Source organism: Anopheles stephensi, unplaced genomic scaffold (assembly GCF_013141755.1).
Source record: "Anopheles stephensi strain Indian unplaced genomic scaffold, UCI_ANSTEP_V1.0 ucontig283, whole genome shotgun sequence".
NCBI lineage: Eukaryota > Metazoa > Arthropoda > Insecta > Diptera > Culicidae > Anopheles > Anopheles stephensi.
The window spans coordinates 73,492-101,370 of NW_023405217.1; the positions used below are offsets into that span (position 1 = coordinate 73,492).

A 27,879-nucleotide genomic window follows, 5' to 3' on the forward strand; every position below is an offset into this window, starting at 1 on the left:
AGGGACTTTTTTTTAGTCACCGGAAACCGGAACTGCTACCTTGCACACACACACACACACAGACGGTGCACTCTTCCGACTTCCGACCGATCCGTTCTCGAATGGTATCGATTCGTACGGCTTTAAAACAAAAACCGACGCTGCAGACGGAAATGAAAGTTAATTGAGTTGGGAACACTCGGCCGGGGTTGGTTTGATTCGCCGACGCCCGATTGTTTGCCCCTTCCGAAACACGAGGCACAGGTGAAGCAATCAAACAATCGATCGATGGCTAACCACATCACCATATCTGGCACCAGCCGGTAAAAAAAAGCTAATGGAAAAAATACGCTAAAAATAACCAATCCAGGAAGTTAAGCTTATTCTAATGAGCAACGTGAGGCCACACTCGGTGGGGACTGCGCTACCTATCTCGATGCGGATTAATGTTGTCATCGATCAAATCGCGCAACCGTCAAAGCGACCGTTTGCTGCACAATCACTTTCCACCATCTAAACGAGCGAGGAATCATAAATCCACAGTTTTTCCTCTCCCCCAGCAAGCGATATCTGGATAGAGCCCGGGAGAAAAGAAAAAATCCACAACAAGGGGAACCAACCTCGTGCAGTTCGTTAGCTGATGGCCAGAAGCTCGCTCGGCCACATAATTTATGTGTCCCGGGGACCTTCGCAGGCTAGATGTTATCTTGCAAGCCGGGAGGATGGCACGCGTGCCATTCGTGTGCTCCGTATCCCTCGTCAACAAAGTGACAGCCGGGGGATGCGTGTTGGTAGTGGCATTCGCCCTTAATTACCCGCCCGCCGTACGGCAGCTAGCGGAAGTTGCGGGTGTTCCTATGCACTTTCCCAACAATTACCGGCCGAGTTGTACCGAGCCGTTGAATGACGTTTGCGTGTTGACACATCCATCCATATGCTACCCGGTACACCGGATAGCTTGTCACTTCCAGATCGCGCCGAGCGATCAACTAGATCACCACCAAGGTGTATGTATTTAGAAGGTGGATTTTTATCGATTTGACAGGGCGACATTTTAGTCGAGTTATGTCAGAGTTTGTTTACAAAAACATATGGTATGGGGCTACCAACATGAACAAACAGCCTCGATTCTCAGTCCTTTGAGCAATTTCGCTAATTTATGGGTCATCTTCGCATATTAAGTGTTGGCCCACAGACGATTGACGATATTTGGTTGCATTTTTCATCAAAAAATCGCAAGCGATACCACCACCGGCGCCTCCTCCGACGCTGCCGTCATTCTTCTCAATACCCTTCCCCTTGATCACCACGGAACTGTTATGTCAGGTCGAGAAATGTCAATTTGCTCTAAACAACTCTACCTTCTATATCTACATACCTTGATCACCACCCAATCGTTAGCTATCACGCTACGTTATATTGAGAGAGAGAGAGAGCGAGAGAGAGAGAGAGAGGAACTCGGTACAGCTTGGTGAGCTGTTTATTTTCATTAGTTCACCACTGTAAATAGTGGCCGACGTGTCTCCGGCGAGGTGCGAACCGATACTTAACACACGAGTCGAGAACAATTCACTTCACTAGTGGGGCTAGCAACACTCGTAAATAATGCACCCCAACAAGACAACTCTATCCACGCGCAACACACGCATAGTCGGCGGATGCGTGTCATTCGGGAAAAGAAACCCTTCTTGGAATGCACTTAACGGAGCATAGTTGGTCGTGATGTACTTCCTTTGCCCAACAAATGGAAAGACTTGGCAGACTATCGAAACTGAGCCTTGGTGGGTGTTGGAGTGGTAACAGTGTACCCTTCGCGGTAAGTATGCCAAGAATTTGACAATGACTTCTTCCTTCCTCTGATGCATTAAATGGCTCTGTAAACTAGTGCCACCCGAACGGGTGGCATTATCTAAATGAGACTTTAACGGCACTGTTGTGGTGGGATTTGAAGTTGGTGGGCCGTTGGTGGTTGAGACGGCGATCGTTAAGATAGAGTTTGTTGGAGGAAGAATAAGATTTGTTGACTAATGAAGAGAAGCTATATCGTGTACAACCTATGCAATACTGAAAGCTGCAAGGTTTTAGACATCACATTTAGTTCTTCCAAGTTCAAAATGTCTTCCAAAGTAAATCCCAATTCCCGGCTATTCCCAATAAATCCCAAGAATATGAGAATGACTCTTCCTTCTACTCCATTAAATGGCCAATCTCAACCAGAGCTTGAACTGAAGAGTTGTAGAGAACATCGAGAAGAACATTGAGCTCTTAGACATAACCCAACGATAAGTTCCAATCGATCGTCTAACGATCGTCTAAAGAACTCTTCAACTACATTAAACACACCCAAGACATAAGCTGATGATTCAACGTTCAATAGCTACCCCCGTACCGTTCGGTTCACTAACGGAGGGAATTATGTCAGGTGCAGCGTAACGTAAGAAGCGTCCCATCCTGGTGCTCACCTGTGCACCAATTTTCTGGTTGGCGTTCTGGCACGTCCCAACGGCAGGAACCTGCTAGGGCATCCTTAACCATCCAGCGCCTGTAATTGATCCATACTCAAAGCAGTAGATACTGCAGGTATCAAGTTTCAGCACGCCAAACCCTCACGATAAGCGATTACAACCGACGGGGGAAATAGCTGACTTACCACAAACGAGCCGATGGAGTAGAACGAAAGGGGGGCTGCCAGAGACCCGTATTTTGTTTGGTAATGCAATCCCACTTCCGATCGGTTTGCGTGCGCCCCGTAGTGGGGGCGAGCGGCTAATAAGTCGGCTGTTTTTAAGTGAAACTTCATAAAGTGAAGTATGTGGAGACGGTGAAATATGATCGCTTCGCAAAAGGAGAAGCGGACCGAGCTGGTAGCCGTAAAGGTAATAGTCGTTGCGGGACTACGCGGAGGGGAGAGTTGCGTTTGTAAGGTTTTCCCCGCCATTTCGATACTTCGATGCAGCTGAGTGTGCACACACTGGTGGCGTATTTTAGGTACACTGCCGGCGTGAAAGTTTTGGTGCGTCCTTTCGTACACCTCGTCAACAAATTAGATCTCATTAGAGGACTCGTTTTGTTGTGCGGCGCACAGTGACGTGTGCTGACAGCGAAAGCTTTGTCACTTTATCACTCATCGGCGAGTGGAGTTGGGCTAGCTTATCGGGGGACTAGATCTGAATGTCAGCGCTAAGCCGGTACACTGCACCGTGTGGGCGAAAGTGTGAACCCGATTTATCAACCCAAAGAACAAACGACAAACGCAGGAACATCACCCCAACTTGGAACCGAAGGAATCAACAAAAAAAAAAAAACGTTATTTTTGTACCGTCGGTAGCGACACCACAGCTGACGACTTCCCGCGCCGCCTGTACACAGCGACGGGACCGCCCAACGGCCGTTGAGTGAAATCCGCCTGACAGTTAATTTATTTTGTTCACGTTTCGAGCTTCAGCTGTTAATTTGAAGCAATTAAGTGGTAGCCCGTTTTTTGTTGCTAACAGTTAGAGGGTTAAAAAAGGGGATGTTGTACTCACGATTAGGGCCCTTGTTAAGTGGTTCTTATTTTGTCGATCATTTAAAATGCAATTAATAATTCAAACGAAGCAACGGTGGTGCATTATGGTTGTTTTATGGCGGGAAAGCAATGATTTTATAGCAATCACTGGTCTAGCGTTGATCAGCAACATTGAGGCGTAGCAATAAAGAATGATACGCGATCTTCTGATCGTAAGCATAAATGGGCGAAGCATCTCTTCACCAACGGGCTCACAGTCAAAGGTGTAGTAATCGGATCGGAGCTCCAAATCAAAACATCGTTGAACACAAAGCACAAACAAACGTTATCGACGGCAAGGAGTATCGTCTTACCAGTTAACCAAGCCGCCCACGGTTAGCAGTGACATTGCAGGGAAGATCGTTTCCAGACTCTCTGCTCAAAAATTCTTACTAACCCTCACCTTCAAACCGTGCCAGTGTCTGGCTTGTGTCTTTCCACACTCGCCAGCCGGTCCCGGCACGCATTACAAGCTCGGATTGTCCGGACCGTCGAGTCCCTGGCAGACTAAATCCCATATGTTTACTTTCTCCAAACCTCGTTGCGCGAACCCCGATGCCTGAGCGCTGAGTGCAATCAACCTATCAAGCTGCAGCATCGTAACGCACCGCAAGATTTTCAACGGAATTGTACGACAATGATTCATGCCGTACTTGTAGCTCCCGTGACGCCACCACGATCGTCGCCGGTAGCCGAGTTTTGAACCTGAAGCGTCAAATTTATCTCCAGCAGTATAGTTTCTGACCCGCATCGAAACTCTCTCCTCCAGTGTGTGTGTGTTTTTTTACTGTTCCTCCTCCAGCACTAGGGCTGTAGCTTGATTCCATCCCTGATCCACCCGAGAAGATCAAAAACCCGGAGGCGTCGTAAAATAAATCAACTGGGTAAATACCGTCCGCGATGCAGCTCACGGTCAAAGGAAGCGCCAGAATAATGTTGCTCGAGATGGAACACCGTCCGTTCGGTTACATCCGATTCCATCCAGCGAAGAAGTGCAGCAGTGGAACCTAAGGCAGCTTCATCGGGGAGGAGGCTTTAATTTCTGCTGCTGGACCACAGCAAGTGCAATCAAGTGCAGCGAGTGATGGAAGGGAATGAGAAAAAATATTGTAATTTATTGCCTGTCGGTCAGTTTTGCCATCGGGTTGAAGCCGAAGCCTGTCCGCGCAGGGATTAATGCTGTCATGTGCGTGTTTACGTGGACGCTGGTGTACACGTTGGTAATTGGATTCGTCCCCATCGTCAGAGCATGCAGCTTGCCGGCCCGGAGGCTCTTGACGGTTGGGACTGCCAAGGCGTCCCCAAAGCAATTGTCATTGCTTAAGATACACACGGCTTTATCGGCTCTCGGACGGTGAAGAAGCCCGGGTGTGAAAGGCTAATGACGCTTGGAGCTGGAGACGAGCCCAACCAAACCCGACCCATGCGGCAACGGTCAATGGCACAAGTTCAAGCAGCAGCAAGATTCGTAAATTGAATTTTATTAGCATCAACGGCATCCCATCATCTTCAGATACTCCCCTTCTCCCCCATCACATCTCTTCTCCCTCCTCCGGTCCGGTACTCATTCTTTTGTTGCAAATATACACTGCGCAATGGAAACGGGATCATTCATTCATTTCCTGTCCACGAGCATGAGGATGTCTTCTTATGTTGGCAGCAAAAAGGGATTTGCATCCGTCTCGAGTGTGATCGACAACAAAAGGGAGAATGCGTCGCGCCCTCCGTCAGCCCACCACCGTGGATGACAATGGATGACGGGGGAAGCTGAATGGAGCTCAATGGCCAGACCGCAGGCCCTCCGGCAAGCATTAATGCCGCGTGGAGACGGTTCATCAAATGTGGACGGGATGCTTTCTTGCACGGTTAAGGTTGGCAAAGGAGGATTCGCCGTTTGGGAGGGGGGGTTGGGTGAGTAAACAACGAGGCAAAAAGATGCTCACGTGACAATACGGCGATGAAGGGTTGATGACTTTCCGTAGAAGAAATGAGAGTTACAGTAAAAAAAAAAAAAAAAAAATTTTGGAGATTTTTTCATCGAAATGAGTAGCTGTACTATTCCTTAATAAGACATTTAATAAGCCAATTTATATCCTTTTTCCAATGCTTATTCGTTCTAAAACCTCGTGTAGCCTTGGGCAACTATTTCTGATTTCTATGGCCATTAATTTATCCGTAGCTGGATAGTCATTCATTCGTACGGGTTGTACAACGCCTAAATGTATGCAATCACCATGTTTTTGCCTATTTTAAGTAATTCTTGAAAATCAGGGAGGTAGTTTCGATATTTTCTGACTGAATTAAGATAATCCAAACAGCAAACGGAAATTTAGTTGATCATCGAGGCGAATAATAAAAAAATCCCTTCATATAGAGATCATATGGATGCCTGTATGCTAGTATTAGCTGTCCTGTCACATAAAAATGAAAATTGCATACATTTAGGCGTCTCCTCTGCATTCCCGGGATATGGCAAATAACTAGGAGGAAATGCCTAGTTAATTTTGTTAATTGTTTTTTGCGTGAATGTAATTCACAGTCACCACATGCGGTTGTGACAATACGGCATCGGACCGTCATAATTAATAAATAAATAAAATAGGCGTCTCCTCTATAAATTAAAAACCCATTAACCGTTTATCAAAGTATGACAGTTTCTTCTGCAATCTAGTACAACTAAAATCAATCGTTCGTGTTCATAATATTTTAAATATTTAACTCTTCGCTCTTTTAGCCTTCATTGCCCAGTAAACATAATCCCTTACCGTGTTATGATGCTACCAACACGACCTACCAACCACATACTCAATACATCATACAAGAAGAAACATGTGTTTTCGTTTAAGTTAGCCCACAAATTCGAAGAACCCAACACGAGCGACTTTTTTGTCGAAGACACATACAAAATGTGTTTAAATGCCACAAACCAACACAAATGGCACTTAAAAACGGAACTGTCCCTCTATCTCACTCTCTCCCTCTCTCTCTCTCTGCTACTTCACTCTACATATTCAAACACAAAATAAAAATTAAAAACAAGCGGAGAAAATTCTACGTTACGGAAGCGAGGCAATGCCGATTAAATCGGCAGCCTGGCTCTACACGTTCCCCATTTCGTGTGGAGGAAAAAAGGTTTTCCCGGCTCGGTTTACATCGTCATCGTCGGGAAGAGTTCGTACGTAGTTTTCTGGCTGCTCCGACCCCAAACGGACGGAACAAACGTGCGGTCGAAGTAAATCATTATAATTATGCGTTTTGATCGTCCTACGAGGGTTTTTCTGCCCCCACGAACGTACGATTTAACTCGAGATTTACGAGCGATGCACACATACGTGTTTGCTCGACGATTGTTTCGTTCGTGCTCTCGCTCTTGCGGGCCTTTTTTTAACAAACACATCTGGATAAAGCAAACCAAAAAGGGGTTCCCGCTTTCATTCTATCTAACCGCTCACCCTCGCTAGATTTTCGCTTGCAGATTGGATACAATTAACATACGAGATAAAATATTAATTTTGTTTCACACTTTCATCCCCGGTGCTCGTTTAATCGGGTTTCGACCCATCAAGGACACGCATCGAATGTGCCAAAGGATTCCCGAAAAAAAGTCCTGCTAGATTTTCAAAAATTCATGGTTCGCTCTACCTTCCTATAGGACTGTTACTAGCCATTGTTTTGGAAAGAAACAAAGGTAATTATGGCCACGCTAACAGGAAAAAGTATATTTGGAGCACCGCGTAATTATTCTCGTGGTCCACCCGACCAGCGTTTACTCCACCAAAAAATGTAACGGTCGTGTGGTACACGTGTACAAGTTCTCGCGGGCGGCATGCTTCTCATGTTTGGACTCACGGTCTACCCGTTCTGCCTGGTGGTATTGCGTTTAAATTGTCGTGTACATAATTGAGGAGAAAGATATCCAGAATCTGTAGAAGGGGGGTAGCCGAAACCTATGGTGGAAAGCCTATAATCATGGCCCAACGGGGATCTTCATCAAAGAACCCGGCGATAAACGCAAGCGAAGCGGTTGAGAGACAGGGTACGGAGGAGCGAGAGACCGGGAACGGACGCACGGAGTTTGTACAATTGAACAGAACTACAACGTGTTTTTCATAATGACACGGTTGTGTTTCATAATCTTTTCCCGAGAAAAGCCTTCCTCAACACAGGAATTTCGGGCGTTAAACACCGAACCAAACGCACGTGATCGTATGGGAAACGAGTGTGTAGTAAAAATGAGTTTGAGCCCCGAAAACATGGGCATAGCACGGGCCCGAGTTTGCCGGTTGGTTTACGCTGTGTCCGTTGCGGTGCTCTCGTGAAGCACACAGCACCCGTAATAATTGTTTTTCCGTTTAAATTACATAAAAGCAAAACCGGTCGGCTTACCTGGTCGTGTTTCTATGTCGTTTCTACTGCTAGAAGAGTTCGGGCTTAAAAACCACCCGGATTCCCACTTGCCCGGAGTATATTCCGGGGACGATAAAAATGGTCTACACCGGTTCTAGGCTAGCGTTGGTTCGTTGGATGATGGTGGTCTGTTGAAAGTCTTCAACCGACTCATCAAGCGTGTGAGGGAGCTGATCTGTTAAAAAAATACAAAAATGGAGAGAGAACAAAGGGTAAATAAATGGTTTTTTGTTGTTGTTGTTGAATTGATGTACATAGGAATGGGATGTGATTTTTTGTTGTTTTAAATGCAAATTTCATTCAAACATTAATCGTATGTGCATTATGAGAAATTAACGAGTTGCTCGTTGCACAGGGAAATGGTAACTGCTAATTGATTCGCTTTTGTTAAGATAAAAAAAATCATTAAATTAAATCAGATTAGACTTTTTTAATTGTATATTAAATTTTGTTTCATTAACGACTTTTATTTTATATTTAACGATTTTTTCCGTTTCAGTACATTCTTCATTTAAATTTTGATGATTTTTTTTATCTTGACGCTTAGTATCTGTCATTAGTATCAGCCGCCAGCCAAGGTGTATAGATACAATGCTGCATCGATGCGTTTGAATAAACGTCAATCTATTTTTGACGTTTAAAAGCATTATTTTTTGTTGACTTCTTCTGCTTGCTTTGCCTAACGGCCTCTTTAGGTCACCTGCCATTTCTAGCCCACTAGACTTATTTATACTACATAGTTGGATAGTCAGTCCACACTGTGAGGGAACGACCCAGATGGGATTTGAGTCCCGATCCTGCATTTCAAAGTAATCCCACTGATTAAGAATAATAAAGGTTGTGGTTAGAGTAATGCAGATGAGAAGATAGGGCTCACAAATCCAACGCTTCTCTTACGCACCTAGTGCAGTATGCCCGCGGACGAAACCTTGATAACATTTTGTAATTTTTTTTAAATTTAATTTAATTTGTGATGCTGGTCGCTAAGGACAGTCAAATAATCGCCAAAACAATGAAGTAACTATCATTAGCTCAATCCTACGAACAAGGTGTATATATACAGCCTAGTGTAGGCGCCTAGAGCATGCTTTGATAGACGTCAAACAAACATTTGACATTGATGACACTTATTCAGTTTGACATAAAAGACATGTCTGTTCTCTTTTTTTCCTTTTGCATTCTCCTTTGGTAACCAATTTTGTTTTTTTAAACAGTTTTCTCTACAAAATTGTATAAATAAAAGATGGCAATCAAAAAACCCCTACATAGTATCAAACATTCTAATCACGACGATTGTCTGTTCAAAATGCGATTGCATGCATCAAGCAATAAAGATGCAAAACAAATAACAAAAAAAAAAAAACACATAAAACAATCTACTCCACCTGGCGAGCTCCCGGCAATCAAAACTAAACGATATTGTCTAATTTGTTTGTATAAAACTTCCTTCAACGAAACAAAAACGAACCCCTCTTCTCATCATGTAAAACCTTTTACGCGCTTCTCCATTCAAGAAACGGTTGAGAACTATAGCAGTATATATTGCACCAAACGCCACAGAACTGTCCGCTTCGGTTGGATAGGAAAATTGCACATCAGCACGCAATTGGCGAATGGTTGGTGTAGAAGGAACTTTAGCAGAAACCCCCCTAGCCCTGTATCCGGTAGTTGTTGTGGGGGATTTATAGGAGTTAACTTGGCTATGCTTCAGGCGGGCAGGGCGAGCGAAACAAAACTGTTTCCTACCCGGTTAGTAATGGTGACGACGATTTCCACACACGCGAAAGGTTGCTGAACTAACTCAACCCTAAACGAAGCTCAAACTTCTTCCCTCATGCATGCAAGAGAAGCTTCTATCCGGCGTTCTATCGCTAGTGGCATTTTAAATGTTATAGTAAATGGTTCGAAATGTGTTTTCTGTTTTCACTTCAAACTGATAACAATCTGAAGCAAAAATGGCTTAACTTGTCTTCATGCTCGCTAGCCCAAAACGGAGCACTAGCTTCAATCTTAAATCTGCTTTGTCGTTGCATATTGCAAAAGTCTTCCAAGGGGCACCAATTTAGGTCCCATTGTTCTGTGCTGCAATTAAGCAATGTTTATCTATCCGAACCGAACTACGAACAGCAAGACAGCAAGCAAGGGCCCGTTGCCGAGAAGCGTTACGGGGTTCTCGGTGTAGCTTAGCATTTAACGCTTCTTCCGCGCTTGCATTATGCACGCCTTGGGTTGGATAATCTCTCTCTCTCTCTCTCTCTCTCTCTCTCTCTCTCCAGCTAAATGAGGAGCAAAAGACAAAGTAAGAACGATGAAATGCACTTACAAGTTTTCCATTTTTTTCCAATCACGACCCGAAAGAGTCTGGTCTAGTCTGGGTGCATCGGGAATAAAGGTTGCACCACCAGTAGCAGCAGCAGCACCACAATCGGACGCCATTATTTTGTTCGTTTTTTTTGTGTCTACAAAGTCTACGAACACAAACGGCACACAAATATAGGCGAGCTGCATTTTCTCTGTGTAGTTCTAGCTAGTTTTGGTTTGTGTACGCTTCTTAAGGCTTCTCTCACTGGTCGCCTGTTTTTCCGATACGATAACTTCCGGATAACAGACTAGCACTCGGGAAAAAGAAGGGAAGGAAACCTTAGAGTTAACCTTTATATTTTGCTTTCCCGGTTCCCTTTGCGACCCGCTTTTTTAAAGGGCTAAGAAATTCGCACCCGTTCGCGCCATTTCGTGTGCAAGTAAGTAGCGTGTGCCAATGTCAAGTTTTTGTCCTTTTGTGCGTATCGCCGCTGCCCGTCGGTTTCTAGGTGGAAAATAAACAAAAACGAACCCTCAAAACCGGTTCAAGTCTACGGCGAAATTGGAAGCCACCAGTCTCGCGAAACTACACCACTTTGCATAAAAACAGGGGCCAAGTTCAATGTGCACCCTTCCGGTCGACAACGACAACAAACGCGGTCGGACGCTATCGATCGGACCCGATTTTCACGGACATTAAACGCAACCCCGGAACGTGGAATGCATGGGGGGAATGGGCGAACGAGTGCGTTTCGGGTGCGCATCGATGCAGTTCGCTTGCAGCACGCGCACTTACCCGTACGTTGTAGGTGCTTGTAATTACAGCAAACACGCCATTACGATGTCCTCCCTTGTTTGGGCCCAGAACGACATTGTTATGGGGGGGAAAACCCCTTACTGAGGTAACGGTGATAAAATAAGAACGCCATGATAGCAAAAAAACGGTAGGGTTTGTTTGAATTGTTTTTCCTTTTAACCCCGTCGGACGGCTGATTGCCGGGCCGGAAATCCAGACCCGGGTTTCGGTTGCACGCGCGAAAATGCACTAAACTTGCAGTGGGTGCGTTCGTCGCCAAGTATCAGGGTTGTTTTCTCCCCGGGTGTCCAACTTCCGGTTCGTTTGGTAACGGGTAAGAACAAACTGTCTGCACGCTTACCTCCCTACGTGGGTTGACTTTTTTTCTCCAGCTTTAACTTTAAACGATGCACGCGATAAGAGCGCACAATGTGTGAAGGACTATATTTTAAAAAAATAGCTATTCCCATTACTTTCTTGCTTGCTCGTCGTGTAGCTGAATGAAATCTTTGAAGCGAAGGGAAAGTGATTGCAAATTGATTGGATTATTATCGCGGGGCGCACGTGTATCGCACACGGAAGTGCATTTATTCTGATGAGTGGGCTATTTTTGGACTCCGAAGCGCAAAAGAAAGCACCGGTGCTGGCTTGATTGATTTTATCATGATTTGGCCGTGCTGTACGTGCTCATTAAAACTTGGCATGGGATGCATTTTATCAAATTATGTTTCACAGTGATGTGGCGATTTTTTTAAGGTAAATGAAGAGAAATGACAAAGCATATCGTTCTAGTTTAAGGTGATGAGAATATTTAATTACTTTTTAAATTACTGATGTTTTGATAGATAAAACTCCATCATATTTACGTGTGAAATTTTTTTAAGAATAAATACTATCTTCAACGGTTTTATTTGAATATTTGAACACTAACGCTTTACCCAGTGAAAAATATATGCATATAAAACTGACAGCTGTACAGCTAGCCCTCTAGATGTCAAATTAAGAAGCGTCTGCTACGATAATACTAAGAATTACGAGGAATTTCGGAGGCTAAGGTGAAAGCAGCGCCAATAGGCATACATTCAATGCCCAGAAAAATTTTCAAGTAAGCTTTAAAAATTCGGGAAAAAATTAAGAATTGTTGGAAAAATAGTAATATTTTTTTTTAGAAGTAAAGTTTTAACAGACTTAGTACAGCTCTTTGATACTTCTTCCTTGGCAACTGAGAGGTCTCGGTCTGCCATTTCTGGCTTTCTATGATTCGATTTTACCCATAGTAAGGTAGTCAACCTTACGTACGGTGAGGCGGTCTAGATGGGAAGTGAACCCCGGTCCTGAGGAAATTTAGCTGCTAAGCATACTTAAGCCTCCAAATGTCAAAAGATCCTAACGGATAGACAAAAAGACTTCCCTTGCCCAATAAAAATGACAGTTCAAACAGAATTAATTACAATCAAAAGAGAAAAGCCCGATGTTTACTAAACAGGCAAAATTAAATCCTCCCTATGATGAAGCATCTTAAGCTGGTAACGATTAATTAAAAGCAGTAAACCCCGAAACAACCGTCTGACAACGGTCGAAACGAATGATAAACCAGCAGTTTGCTTCCTAAAACCCCCAAAACATCGCTATGATAAATGAAGGTAACAGCAAGACCGAAAAAAAAAAACTAGAAATCGGCTGCAATCGAGGATCGAGAACAAAAAACAAAACATCGGAGGAAAAAAAAGCAACAAACATAAACATTTGCGCTCTCAGTCAGACGCCTTGCTCGGCGATGCACTTTTTTCCGATGATGTACACGAGATGTGTGTGTGTGTGTAGTATTTATGAAAACATCCTTCATCCTTCCTTCGAGCCCCTATTCCAATGGCCGATGTTGGCGTGTTGGCGTGCTGTTGTTAACACTCGTTAGCATATGTTATGGTACGGTGCAATGAACAAGCACCGGGTTCGATGGCTTTACTTTCACACCTCTTCACACCACGCTGATGATGATGATCGTGTGGCGGTGGTGCTTGTAGGGCGAGAAGGATTCGTTATTAGAATGCCTGGCGCGCCCCTTGCGAACCACGGCAGTAGCTCACGATTGCAATAATAAACACTGATTGCAGGCCACCGGGGACCACATGGGAGTGCACTCGGGCCGAGCGATGTCGCAATCCGGGTCAATCTGGTTCCCGGTCTCTAGCCCGCGTCTCTTCCAAAAGGGGTTGCGATTGCTTTTAGCATTTGCTTCCATTCTTCTTGAGCAATCGCTAAGGGTAACACAAAGCACAAAAATACAGTGTCATCACTCAGTGTCTTCGGGAAAATCGGGTCAAACACATGTCAATCCCTGTGAACTCACCCCGAGCAGTGAGAAAGTGTGTCCGAGTCTGGGAAAATCAGTTTCCAAACGCGATTCGTGTTTCTTTAAACTTCAAAACTAACAACAAAGCGTTAAATAAACCTCGTTTTTTGATTAAAGCCTCATTTGTCACATATTTAGATTCCAATTTCACGATTCCATCCGAGACGGAAGTGTTGCAGCCGCGGGCTATAATACAAACACGAAATCGAACTCTCGATCAATTTCTCTCCCCCTAAGCAACGAAAGGCAGGAATCGGTCCAAACAAAGCCTCAAAGTGTTGTGGCACTGTTGTGCCCTGAACTACAATCTTTAATTTCATTCCACCCTTATATGAACACAGGAACACAGGCAAAAAAAACCTTCTCCAAAAGAAGACCCGAAGAACATGAAGCCGACCATGTTGAGAGAGCTTCGGGGAGTTTGCCCGTGTGTGTTGTTTTTTTTTTTTGTCCATCGTGTCAAGCTGCGCATAAACTCACCAACAAGGAAACCAACAGAAAAAAAAACACACCCTGTGCTCACATTGTAGCACAAGGTTTCGGTTTAAACCTTTGCTCACAAGCCAACATTAAGATAGCACCAGCCAAGCGTTGGATGGATGAAAGGGCAGTTATTTGGCATACGGAGTTCAATCTACTTGGGGATAGAGGTCCCAACGGAACGAGCGGCACAAGAGGAAGAGTTCTACAATCTTTACGACAGCCGTATAAACAAGAAGCGAAAACTCCGATCAACAACATCTCCCGACTGTGAGGGCTCTGCCTGCTGCTAGGTACGCCTGGGAGCCTCCTGCCCGTAGATGGTGGGCGCAACTCCCAGAAGCAATCGAGAGCAGGAAGGCGAAATTTGGCAGACGCGTGTTCCGATTTTCTTTTGCTTTTTTGCTTGCTTGCTTGTTTCACGACGATCGATCGTTCGAGCACCCGGTTTTAAAAGGATCCGTGACAGATTCTCTCTCTCTCTCTCTCTCGCGCTCTCGCCACTCTACAAGGAGTGACGTACATTTTAAATTTTTAAAACAACCCCCCAGACTCATTCTCGTGCGGATTTTATGTAGGCCAGTCGGTGTTGTTCAACACCGGCCTTTACCCTTATACGGGGGATGAAAAGGAAGCCATCAGAATCTTCTGTCTGTCTACGCTTAACACTTTTTCTGTAACACACAGCGTCTTGGTTGGCTGTACTTTGAACTGAAAGATCAACAAGATATTCGCGCGCGGCTGTTCGCGAACGGTCGTAAAGCGTGATGTGCGTGACATTTCGGTTGAATCAACGGATCATCATTTCTCATCGGTACCGGTGTTCCGTTTCGTCTTACGAGCTTAGGGAATAACAGTAGGAAATGGGATGTGTAGCAATGATTCTAGGTGAAGACTTTAAAGCGATGCCTGGTGAAAGAGATTGTGATAGAGCCATATATCCCAGGTACTGTAGTGAGTTTTATAGGATGAATGAATTATTTTACTGTGAAAGTTTAACGATCCAAACTGATTCGTCAACTGTCAAAGAGGTGTGAAGAATCAGCGTCTTTAAAAGTAACGAGAGTTCAGGAATAATAACTCTTGTCCTTGCCTATTCATTCTATCACCAGAAATAGTCAAGAAGACGCAGATCACCAGAAGTCGCATTCGAATAGAAAATGTTATCTTAAGGACCCTAGTTTATTGGACAAAAGCTTCAAATAAAAAAAAAAGTAAAAGTAAAAGATTTCACTGAAAGAAAAGAGCCAGACGACTTGGAACGAAGCTTATTGAACTTCTAATTCACGTCCTCCCTACTGCGGAAGGTATTAGAAGACAATCAGATAAGTTCGGTGGGACCAATATTAGATTGTTTACTATGAGCTGCTTGTATTATACCATCGTATTCTACTTAATGTTATGATCTTTGTAGCGAGTCGTTGCTTACAATACAAATAATTTTGAAATTCGACTCGATGGGACCTTATCAATCACAAGAGTGACGAGGACTGGACTTACTTGAACCAATAAGTCCTCTTCTAACAAAGACCAAGCAGAGTAAGAAACAGTTTCCAACAAAAATCACCAACACCCAAACTCTGCGAATCGAATGAATTCTGGCTCGAAACCAAACGGTTACTTCCTGTGCCCTTTTTTTATTCTTGTCTGACTTGCGTCTCTAAAGCACCAAACCATGCTCGAAGCCGAAGGAGGCGATGTTGTCTCGATTTAAAAGTAGGGAATAGAGAGAAAATACCAACCAAAAAAAAAAAAATACTCTGCTCCATGCCACCCGCGAGGCACGAAGTAACATATGTTGAAAATTGCGCCATTACGGAAGCCCACGAGATTGGTACGCACACGTTTGCGCAACCGAACCCAAACATTCGTGAGTGGCGTAAGATGAAATAGAACCGGAAAGTATTTTCAACACAAACTCCACCTCTCAGTGTATGCCTCCGCTTCTCCAACCGAACAACAGTAAAGTGCGAAATGTAGAAAATTATTCGTGCGTAGATAGAATGATCGAGGAGGGAATTAACGAGGCGCGAGGAGGAGGATGTTGGGAAGAAGAAGTTGGTGGACGAAGCAAAACATACGTTAAGAATAAATCCCGAAGGTGATCACGTAATGATTGGCACACACACACACACACCCGTCTTCTTCCTAACCCCGTGTGGCCGGCCTGTAAGCTCTCATCAATCATCGATTTCCCGCTAGATGCCGCTGCCGTTGGCGGCGGGTAATTAGTTTAAAATGTTCTGCAAAAGCATTACCCATTGGAGCTTGGGGCACACAAATCTATGGAAGTGCTATCAGCGAGACCCGACCCGAGAGCCACGGGAGCAAGCTCCCAATGGCAAGGCGCAACTGTACTTTGGCCGATCAGTTGGTTGGCACGATCTTTCCCTCCCCAAGAAGTTGGGCGATCCCCAACAGGTTCTTCCATCAACCGGCAAATGGAACTAGAAATGAGATTCTGTTTCGTATGCGGCTATCGAGATAAGAGAGCAACGAGCAGGATTTCACCATATCATCGTGCGTTGCGAAACGGTGGGCTCATTCGCGTTCCTAAGATCTCTCTTCTCGACGATCCTCACGCTTTAGAACCTCACAACAACACGTTGTTGTTGAACTATTTTTTTTTTTTGGGATGTTTATGCTACTCGCTGTGTGTTCCTTGCTCTTGTTTTGCTAACCACACACACACACACACACGTATTATGCTGCAACCACCACATAGCTGGTGATCGTTCCATGCCTAGCGCGGTAGGTCACCTAGACACTAGGAAAAGGAAATCAAAACACCCCCCCCCCCCCCCCCCCCGGGCTTTGCTTCCCACCCAAATGGCACCCAAATTGCACACTGTTTGTTCACAAACAATGCGCGCGCCCGGATCGTGTCGTGTTTTTTTCCCAATTTCCTCGAGGCCTCCTGCCTGCCAAAAATAGGAAAACATGACATAACATCGTGGCGATCTGCTGCTCTATCGAAGGCTCTTACAATGGATAATTACGGCCCGAGAACGTACCGCACAGGGTACGTGCCGATCTCTCGCAAAGCTAGAAAACCAACCGGCACACGAAAAATGACCTCTCTCTCTCTCCCTAGTTCAACCTTCCCGGCTCGCCGGAAAAACGCTCCCCCCTGAGAATCCCGAAAAAGGGCAATATTTGCTCGTTACGTAATTATCGTGGTGAGCCGCATGGAACGGGGGGGGGGGGGGGGGGACAGTGGTGGTCTGCCGGAGGGGGAGAGGGACAACCAAGCGTTCTGATATACAGTGCACTGCACTCTGTCCAAAACTAAAATGTGCCTTTAGTGCCACTCGAATGAAGACGGAACAATCGATCCCCCCCTCCCTGCCTTCCACGATCCTCCAGTGATCTTCTCTAGCGATCACCCGGCTTGTACAGTATGGGTAAAGTTTTTACGATCTGCTCTAGAATGGACGAGGACACACTGCCGGACCGCGATTGGGACCGACGCCGACTTAGACTGAGCATGATCGTCAACCTTGCGGGACGACGCCGTTCGGAGGGTGAACAGCACTTCCCGTTTGGGGCGCGATTACGCTACGTGTGTGTGTGTGTAGTTCGTTTCACTACAATGCTAATGGTGGGTGCACCGAGCTTTTCCCTCCCTTCGAAACCCCCACTGCCACTCTCTTTATTCCTCCCTCCGCTATGTTTCGTAGTAGCACCGGTACGGTTCGATGAGTTCGACGAGGTCTAGGGCATAACCGTGTGCACTCCACTTAACTCCCGCACGGTTGACGGTTGGGTGGGCGATATTCTACACAAATGGATGTGTAGGGAACAGTGAAACTGTTTTGTGCACAGCGGTTTGGTTGGGTGAGTTCTACTATCCAGGCATGATTTTTTGGGCGGAAGGATCTAAGGGAAAATGGTGCAAAATCGCTCTGCACGAGAAAGATAGTTGCTAGACAGTGGTGTCAAACTCGCACTGAAACATACTGAGAAGAGCTTCAGAGTGACACAAAAGTGCTCTAAACCAAATAAGCCTCTTAATAGCTTTTATCTCAGCTTCGTCTACTCGATTAACGGTCAGAGTTCCACAGAAAAAAAAAAGTTAATTTTAATTGTGTGCCCATCAGACCTAATTGACCCCACACACCATAATGCTGGTATTCTCTTTTACATTCCATGATTGAATGACAATTTGCTGTCAATTATTGTTGTTCCACGGGAACGATCAGATACTAGCAACTGGGGTAGAGCTGTTGTCCATTGACAAAAAAAAAAACATTACTAGCGATTTAGTTGCAGCCATTTTGATTCTGGGGCCAGTGGTAGAACAAGTGGAACTGGTGTGTTCTGTTTGACTACACACAGCAAACAACACAACTGTTTTGATGTGATAGTTTGTTAAGTAATAAATTGTAGAGTGACGAGTTTTTTAGTCAAAAAGGGCATATGAATCGATTGTAACGTTCCGATTCCATTTTAATTTTCCCAATATAAAGTGCGAAGTCCTGTAAATCTCATCTCCAAAAAGTATCCTTTCAACATTTTTTTTTATACATGTAGGACGGCCTGGCCCTATTGCTTTTGAACTAATTTTTGTTGTATTCAAAACAAAGTTAACTTTAAGAACAATTTTGTTTCTTGGTTAAAACGGTTGATTAAAAATAATAATACTATTGTTCTGCTAGTGTACTTATGCAGCTCGGAAGACCTGTCGTCTCATCAATCGCGTTTGACATCTCTGGTATGGGGAGAAAAGTGCCGCCACCGCTTGCTTAGATCTAGTGCAACTGTTGCTAAGATCGGGCGGTAGCCGTAGCAAAACAATCGCCCATTCCGCCAGCAGTAACTTGGACGGAAGATCGACACTTTTAGGTCTCTCGTTCCGTCCGTCGTTGCTATCTGCACATCCGTTCGATCGGATTTAGGTTTAGAGCTAAACAGAAGGGAAGCGAGCATACACACGATCTGAAAGCCCTTATTGTGTTTGCTCGGATCAAGAGAAACCAGAGAAGCAACCAGTAGAATTCAATATACACACGTATAAATATCGCTTCCAATCTAATCAACCCCCAACACAGCCTGACCCCTAACGGATGGTGGACCATTTCGAACGCTGCGTTCGAATTGAATTCTGTAATGCCGCGACCCTTGCGCGGGCATCCAGCCGATCGAGGCCGATTATGCTGGTGGGCAATCGCTTCGTTGGGGTCGGTGAGATGCCGCACCATCCGAGATGTGTATCGGCAGAGCATCGATCTATGTAGCTCCACAGCTGACAGCTGGTTCGCAACGGGTGGATTATTGCTCGGGTTGGTGTGCTCGGTCGGTCGGTGACCAGCCACCACAGCACAACAAATCGTCTTCTTTCTTCTCGGAATCGATCCAAACCAATCAAGTGCACACGGCGGGGTAAAGATCGAGTTCAACAGCATTGACTCACGGTTGCTGGTGATGGTGGTTTCGGTACGGAATGCACGGAACCCAAGAGTCGAAGTTAGCTTGGTCCAATTATTGGTGATGCTTTGCTGGTGCGGTACATGGCCTCTCCGACTCTCTTTCGCTCCAGTTTTCCTGACTCCAAAAGCGGAACTTATGCTGATACAAATCGAAACTCCCTCGAAACATCAAGTAATATGTTGGAAGCAGAAAAACGCAGAGCTGACCCAAGCCCGGCAGCATGCCAACGGGGGTTGAGGTTATGGAAAATCCGTTGGACAGATGCCAGCAAGATGGTTGATGATTAATTTTACGAGATTATGAGCTCACCCGATGACAGTTTATCGATTTCGGTGCTCCACGCAGGACAAGTGGGCCCTCTTCTGGGGCCATAGCACAACGATTTTACGATTATTGCTTTTAATGATCTTTATCGACCGAAACGCCAAAAAGGGCAACGGAAGGGAGAGAAAGAGATCGTCCAAACCCCGAACTCGTAAAGATCGTCCAAATGGTGCTCATTCTTGGGACATTCGGGAAAAGTGGCATTATAATTGGTGAGTTGTTCTACCCGTTCCTGGAAGTCATCCAGATTTAACACTAATGGGCATCAACGTAGCTTCCAGCGTCAAACTGCCAACAAAATGTCACTTGCCAGCATTGGGGTCAAGTGTTGATGTGTGCCACTACACACCATTATCGATCTATTATGGAGCATTCTTTAATTCTTGACCCAAGATCAAGATGGAAATGGTGATCCTCGTGCTAGAACTTTCTGTTACGTTTAATCGTTAAAAGCGGCTGGTCGTAAAATGCTTCACGATGGCCATTTAATGGGTTCGAAAATTGAATTCCAACAGCTTTTGGCTACCCTGCTTAAGAGTGGGCGCCACCTCTAAAAATTTCACCGAACACCGTGTTTGACCAACGCTATCCATCATTGCATAATTTGTCCGTTTCGCTACATTGTAGTGAAGAATCGGCGAAATAAGGGACGCCCCAGAATGTAGATCAACCAAACTGCCACTCTTCGCTCTTCTTTCGCTCTTTCTCTCTCTCTATCTCCACTTCAGTTCCAGAGATTCTGCAGGTAGACTAACTCATGCCCTGAAGCGGTCGACCTCCTCCTCCTTCTTCTACCGCTGCCACGAGGAGATGTATCTCGTTAAATATTTAGCTACAGATGAAAAATGAGTTGCCCTACAGCATCAAGGTTTGATGGGCTTGGGATGGGTGTGTTTCGTCTGCTCGTGCGTACCGAAATGTTGTTCCCTGGCAGAAATCTCCACACCGACTACACACAGTCCTACAAGACGGCAGGTAGCTAATCAACCGTGCCCCGGCTCGTTTCGTCCCGTGTGGTAGAGACTGAGAACGTTTCGCTGTCGAAGATGGGAAGAAATTAGTTCGCTTCCCTTTGGTGGTGGCTTTCACACAGCCATCGATGGTTCAACGAACTGTGGGACGGATGTGGTCTTTTTCGGGGGTGGGGAGAGAGTTCTCGGGTTCCGATTTACGCACGTAGTATTACATCCACTAATTGTTGGTGTAATCGAATCTGTAGAGGGTGATGCGAGGCTGGAAGTTTTGGGAGTTTCAGCAGGAGATCTTTGCTATTGGAACTATGATGCTTATTGGACTATGAGGCACTAAAAGGGAGATAGGGAGGACATCCAAAGAAGGATTTCACTGTGAGTATAGAGCTGCCAGGGGATTCATGGCGTCTGCGGACTGTTTCTGCTCATTAGCCGAAGTCACAGCAGATCCCGGCCAAGTCCAAAGAGCCAGAAACAGCCGGCAGTACGCAGCCAAGTCGTCCGTGTTCGTCTTAACCTAACGAACTTCAAAAAAATAGTTTCTATACTCTGGAGATAGTGAGGATTCTAAAAGAACTTCACAAAGAGTCCACACCAAAGAGCTTTATACATAAGATTTATACTGTTTAAATAGAAAATTTGTCGTCACTTAATGTAACAAAGTTCTGAACGGAAGTTCCTGAACTTTGAAGATAGTTAGAACTCTAACAGGACTTCACGAAGCATAGAGCCTGCATTTTATTTTAAAATAACATCCTGGACAAACTATCGTCCTCAGCTTGAAGTCCGCTAAGCACACGAAATCGAACACTCATACTGTCGGTGTCGGTGGCGCCATCCACAACAATCCGTACAAGCAATCCGATTCCTTCGTCCCCCTTCAAATATCGAATACGAATGCGGCGGCCATTTATTCGGCCGCTTCGTTCACCAAGGGGTAGGGATTACGGGTAATGATGAAAGCTCGATCAAAAAAGGGGTGCCTGTCCGACCGTTCATTGCAACGTACAACTACCCATGGTCCCAGGGTCCACAGGACGGTGGAAACTACAAGAACGCATTGAGCGTTGGTTTGCATCTCGTTTGATTCGCTACAGGACGAGGGGACCGATTTCTAGAATCACTGGCGGACCAATGAACCATGAACGCACACACCAATGTACAGGGACATGCGGAACTTTACGGAGGGTTTTCCGATTGTTGTAGTTGCAACATAATCGAGAAGGGGAGAATCGTTCCCATACACGAACTACCGAACGCTCTGTACGGTGTTGGTAGTTTGTACGGCGGTGACGGACTCTACTCAATACAGCCAGGACCTTGTGCGCGTTGTTCCGCGCGTGGTGTACTCTATGCACCAACCGGGTGTCGATTATTGCATGCTTGCGGAACATCCTTTTCCCTAGTCGAACTGTCAATAGAGGACCACCTCACCAAACGAGCAGACAAGCTTTGGCGAACTATTGCAATTAATTCTGTAGTCGGTCACGATCGAGCACGCAACCTGGAATAGAAAATTCCTTTTTCCACCATTTCCTTCCGGAGATTTTTTTTTATTAAATAGTAAAGTCGGGATTGCTATAAATTTCCCTTTTAAGGAATCTAGTACTGAGGTACACCTCTACCAGGGTACAAGGGTATAAGGACGCCATTGAAACGACAGCGGAAGGCACGAATAATTCCACCCTTCCCGTTTGCCGGGTAGGTGTGAATATTGAAATAATCACGATAAGAGCGCTCCGAGAGCATGATGAAGCATCTTTCAGCCTAAGGTAATGCTGCACTCACGCGTCCTGCAAAACCTGCATGTCAAGGTAAATTATTTTCCCATCAACTACCGCCACAGAGAGCGTGTGGAACGGGTGGACGAAATGGACAATGGATTCATGTCATTGTAATTGAAATGTTACTAGAGTGTAAAGGTAAAGCAGTTTGTAACGACTACTCGCACCGAAATGCACCTCCATTCTGTCATTTAAATTATGCTACAAAATGCCAATAAATCCTTGTGTCCTCCAACGGTAGAAACTCCTTAGGAACTCGACGGGTACAGAGTACTACTTCCACTAGCTTTTTAATTATTCACGTACATTCCCGCATACCCCGGTGAAGCAGTATGGAAACGAATGCAAGCTGCTGTTTAGACACAACAATTCTCCCCAAAACCACTTTATGTGCTGAGGACATCCAGGTACAATAAATTCCGTAGAATAAGCTAGCTTTAAATAAAAGATTCGACCAGAAAAGACGCCAGGTAGTTGCGCGGACATGAAAAATTGCCGTCGACGCGTATCGAAGGTCTATCTTGAAGGTTTGGAACCTTGGAATCCTTGGGACCATCTTTTCTCGCCAGGTAAAGGTAAGAAATTGAATTATGAGAAATTATGAGAAAAGGGGTTAAGGAAGAATTAAGGTGTGCGTGTATGTCACACGGTCCGATTACGTCGTATTTGTTCAAGATATGGTAGACAGAAGTTTCAAGCTTGCTGGTTGAGGACAAATTCTAGGGCATCCAGAATCGTTCATAATTAATAACTTTCACAAAATGGTGACCGTGTCAAGGACGAGAGCGTGAGGTTCCTGGGGCGTTTTAACAGTTTTATAAATATGTCAAATATTGAGATAAGAATTATATAAGTGGACGCTTGTTTTAAACATGTGGGCGCTTATTTTAAAGATGTGGACAATTTTTTTAAGATCCGGAAAAAACTGATTATAAAAAATGAATTTAAAAAAATACTGTACTTCAAACAGATGTACTTAGACTTAACAGGGGAATGTCGACAACTTATGTCCATAATTTTTAAAAATATAAAAAAAGGTTACGAATCTTCAGTAACTATTGGCATACACAGGGATCCCAGACCGAGCAAAAAGACCAACGTTTCTGGGGACATCCAGGCGCCATACGTTTCCGTTTTGTGGCTCCAAAACAATATCCGCAACGCATGAATATTGCATTTGGCAGCAAGCCTTGAAACAAACAGAAGAAAACAAGCAATCGCTGCAGCTGTCAAATGAATGTAAGCATTCACGCACACATTCTCATTGTATCATACCTTTTTTCTTCCGATTGTATTTTTGAATCCGAGAGCACTCTTCGGGGGCTTTTCATCCTATCTATTGCTCTGTGGTAGTCAGAGGACATCTTGAACATATGGTGGTTATGTAAAAAAGTTTAATTGAACGCGTCTTTCGACAATTCGCGATAGGCTTTCCAGATGCGGAATGAGATGAAATGCGCATCAGTGAGTGACAGATGAGATGCGAGAAGATGATGCTTTTTCCTTCATTGGCTCTGTCGTGGTGAAATGAGATGTCCTTTCATGCTTTCTTCCACACGCATCGAGTTTCGGTTGTGTAAGTGACCGGCTACCAGTGTGTTGGTGTGCGTGTTTCAAACCAGATATATGATTGCTTTGCATCCTAGTTTTGGAACGCTTGCTCTGTTTTTATTTTTGGATGAATTTTTAAAGGGAAAAACTCAGCCAAGAGAAAAGAACTCCAAATAATGTGTGACGAAGCGGCCCTAAAAACCACCCAAACCACCATTTACTGGCACTGTCGGTCTCGCAATAAAACTGTCCCATTTCGTTCGGCCAGAGCAGTATCACCACGCTACAATACTTCTCCAATGTTTATTGCACGGAAATGAGGACGAAAAACCCCTCGAAACTACTGCGTCCCATTTTCCACACCGACACACTGGGGGAAATCTGTTTACCCAACATTTGTGAGGATAATCCACATGCTGCAATATTTCCCGATAGTTTCAATCGATATGCGGCAGAGCGATATTCGATGCACAGCCAGCTTTTGTTGGCAGCCTTTCGTGTCGAACGCGGGAAAATTGCCTATTTTCAATAAAGTGACTCGGGCGGTTGGGTCAATCATCGAGAGTGCAGTTTGATGATGCATCATTAAATATAGAAAATCTGTTAACACGTTTTCCCGGGCAAATTTTGAGAGGGTGGTGTTTAGCCTTAGGCCCAGTACACTGCCTCGTGTATGACCGTATATGCATACAGACAATTCTCGACATACGCGGATTCTGCGGACCAGAAAAATGCGCGTATCTAGAGTATCTGCGAAAATCGAATAATTTACATATCTTCTCTCTTATTCTTTTTTGTCTCTAAATCCTGAGGAGATCTGGCTTCCTGCACTGAGTTTAGATATCTGTAGCTGTAGACGTTCCGGACGAGATTCGATACAACCCTGCTCGTGTAGGAGAGGGATCTACACCTGTTCAATAAATATTCTGTAAAACTCTTCCAGTTTTTGTAAGATAAATCCCACTTATTTCGAAAAGTACGCCACGCGCCTTTTAACTGTAATTTTAAACTGCAGAATAAAATAAATTCACGAAACTCCGAATCCGCGTAACTCGAGAACAGACTGTACACAGTCGAAGCAGTTCCATCGATCGATAAATGCAATTTTCCTGTGCCGGGGTACAGCCATTCCCTCCGCACGAACGGAGCGAAAAGCCGGCAAAAGCGACCATTACACGGCTTCGGAAAAATCTGTTGAATATTCCCCACAGCCCGGAATAATATTATAGGGGGAAAGGAAAACGATTGTAGCCGAGGGGTTTTTTCTCTGTTTAAATGCGTTCATCTACTTACCAATTCAATGCTGGGTCGGTTTCCGGTTTCTTCGGTGATTTATTGGGAAATAGTTTTTTTTTATTATTATCCTTCCAACAGTTTTTCCCTCAATGTATGGAGATGGTTTTGAGCACTTTTTGTAGCACAAAAATATTTTGCACTTTTTTGTTCTCACTCATTGATTGGTTCTGATTTTTTGCTTTTGGTCTAATGCTGTAAAATAAGGTAAAGATAACAACAATTAAAATTTAAATTTAAATCACAAATCCTTTTTTTCTAATAAAACCCCACTTTGAACATTTTTATCTATCTAATCTTAAACACAGCAGCACACACACACACACACACAGAGGCACACCAGATATTCTACACACGGGGAAAAACTTTTTTTCTTTGGCGCGCGCGTTTCTCTGCGTACACGCGCAACGCGCGTTGCGGCTTTTGCTGCACGATGAATCACGTAAATTTTCCGGTTCCGGCGTTACCGTGCATCCAGAAAAATGCGGCATTTACAGCAGCAGAACCGCAACGGGAAAAGGTGGAAAATTCATTAACATTTCCATCAAAAGCACTAGCCCGGTAAGCTGTTGGTACTGTTTGTTAGCTTAGTTTTCCCTAACCAAACAAAAAGTGTGGAAAGGCACACGGTGCTAGAGGAAAATGTGTATTCCTTTTTCTACACTCGCCATACACACAAACACACACTCACACAGACGCATATGGGAACGCTCGCACACACGAGCACCGTTAGGCAATTGTTGGGTTGTTATTAGGGGTTGTTTGTTTCCCTTTTCGGTCGTTCCATTTCGTTACTAAGCACCTTAATTCCTTTTTCCATTCGTTTCTTTCTTTTGTTTGCTGTCTTCACACACACACACACTCTGAAACACACACACACACAAACACACACTAGAGGTATCCTTGCTTGTGTTTTTCTCTTCTTTTGCTGTACACTTCATTCGGCTTTCTTCTTCAACATATCCTTTCGTATTGTATGAAGAAAAAAAAATCGACGGCACGCAATAGGAAGAAGAAAGCTCCAAAAAACCCGTATCGAAGCAACCGGACGATCCTTTTCTTTTTTTTTCTCGGGACTGGATTTTCTTTTCCCTGTTTTCCTGCGAGGCTTCACTGACGCGCGCGCGTGTTGGCGGCGGTTGCCTTAGTTACACGCCCGTCTCTCACACACATCCACACACACGCACACGCGTTTTCATCCAAACCGACAAAGGATGCATCCTTTTTCTACGCCAAAACTCCTATCCTGAATCGTAATCCCGTAGTAACGCGCGTTTCTACACCGTCGTTCAACTATCGACCGTTGGTTATGCGTCCCCACACACACACACACACTTACTGCAGTAAGAAGCGGCACGGACGTGTCAGTCAGTCATCAGCAGCCCAGCCAGCACACAACCGTTTGGCTCGCGCGTTCAAACATAATAAACTAAGGGGGGAAAAACATAAAACATGACGCCGCGCGGCTATGCTGCTGCTGCTACCTTTTTAGCCAAGCGAGATGCGCCGGGTAACGCTGTGTGCGTGGCTTTGTGCACGCGCGAGAGAGTGAGAGAGAGATGCAGCGACGCAACCGTTGAGCGGAAGAGTGAGGGAGAACGCGAACTCGCTACGAAAGAGTACGAGAACCAGGCTTGCGTTTGGCTTCTCTTTTCTGCTCTCAGTTTGTCTCCTTTTCTCCTGTTGCTTCTCTCGCTCTTTCTCGCGAGAAATAACCGTTGAGAAAATGATTTTGAATCAAGACGGAGAGAGTGCTCTCTCTCACTCAGCGCAGTTTCCAACGGTTATGCTGTGTGGTGGTAAGGGTTTTATGCTATGCATTTATGTAGCGAACCGAGAGCATAATATTTTTCCGTTTCCATCAGCGGTGAATCGAAAAGTTACCTGCTTTGTGTTAGTTAATAATATGGAATTGTGTGTGTTATTATCTCTTAAAAATACAATTTAAAAATTATAATAAATAATTGCATTTTTATAAATTTTTAGCATTTTTTCATGTTTAACCATAAAACAATCAGGCATTTTTAATTTAGTAATTTTTTTATAGATTTTGTTTTTTTTTATTAAATATTTTTTCTATTCTCCGAAGAATTTATGTATTTATTTTTTGTGTTAATTTTTTTTTATTTATTTCTTTATTATCTATAGAATTTTAAATTAATTTCCTTAAACATTTTTTTATTTAGATTTAACTAACATTCCTGTAAATTCATAGGTTTATACAGAATATAGAGATTTATAAAAAAAATCCAGATAGATATCTGGATATATTTACACTTCTGTTTATCTCGATTATTTTCTATTTGATTTACAACTTCTCTAACAATAATCTGTATACTTTAAATTATAAATCTTCCCATTTATAATTCTTTCTTCCCAACCAGCTGGCTGATTGCAATTGCTCTCTGCCAAAAAGCGATAGAATCAGAAGAATCAATTCGATTCCAATTAAAATATCTCGGGCTCGGTTACATTTACCCTACGGTTTGAGAATTTGCCTACATTTGTGCTTCTGCGTACGTCCAGTGTGTGTGCTTTCATCACACAACTCGGTCGATTCATATATCACGTTTACCCAATCCATTAAATACCATAACTGATACCATCCGGCATGCATTCGCGTAATGCTGGAAACTATTCCGTTTTTTTTCTCCCTTCCTTTA

At 44.3% G+C, this 27,879-nt stretch overlaps 1 protein-coding gene across 2 annotated transcripts in view; it reads right to left on the reverse strand.

Moving 5' to 3' along the window:
* Positions 1 to 26,637, reverse strand: part of LOC118516378 (neurotactin-like) — a 36,403-nt gene extending 9,766 nt beyond the window's left edge. The window contains exons 1-3 of one of the 2 annotated variants that reach the window (XM_036062229.1): positions 26,556 to 26,637; positions 25,217 to 25,411; positions 7,913 to 8,108 (exon numbers count right to left, since the gene is read on the reverse strand). The gene's annotated coding sequence lies outside the window, so the exon portion shown is untranslated. The remainder of the gene's footprint in view (positions 1 to 7,912; positions 8,109 to 25,216; positions 25,412 to 26,555) is intronic. The other variant, XM_036062230.1, reaches the window with a different exon arrangement.
* Positions 26,638 to 27,879: the final 1,242 nt, after the last annotated feature.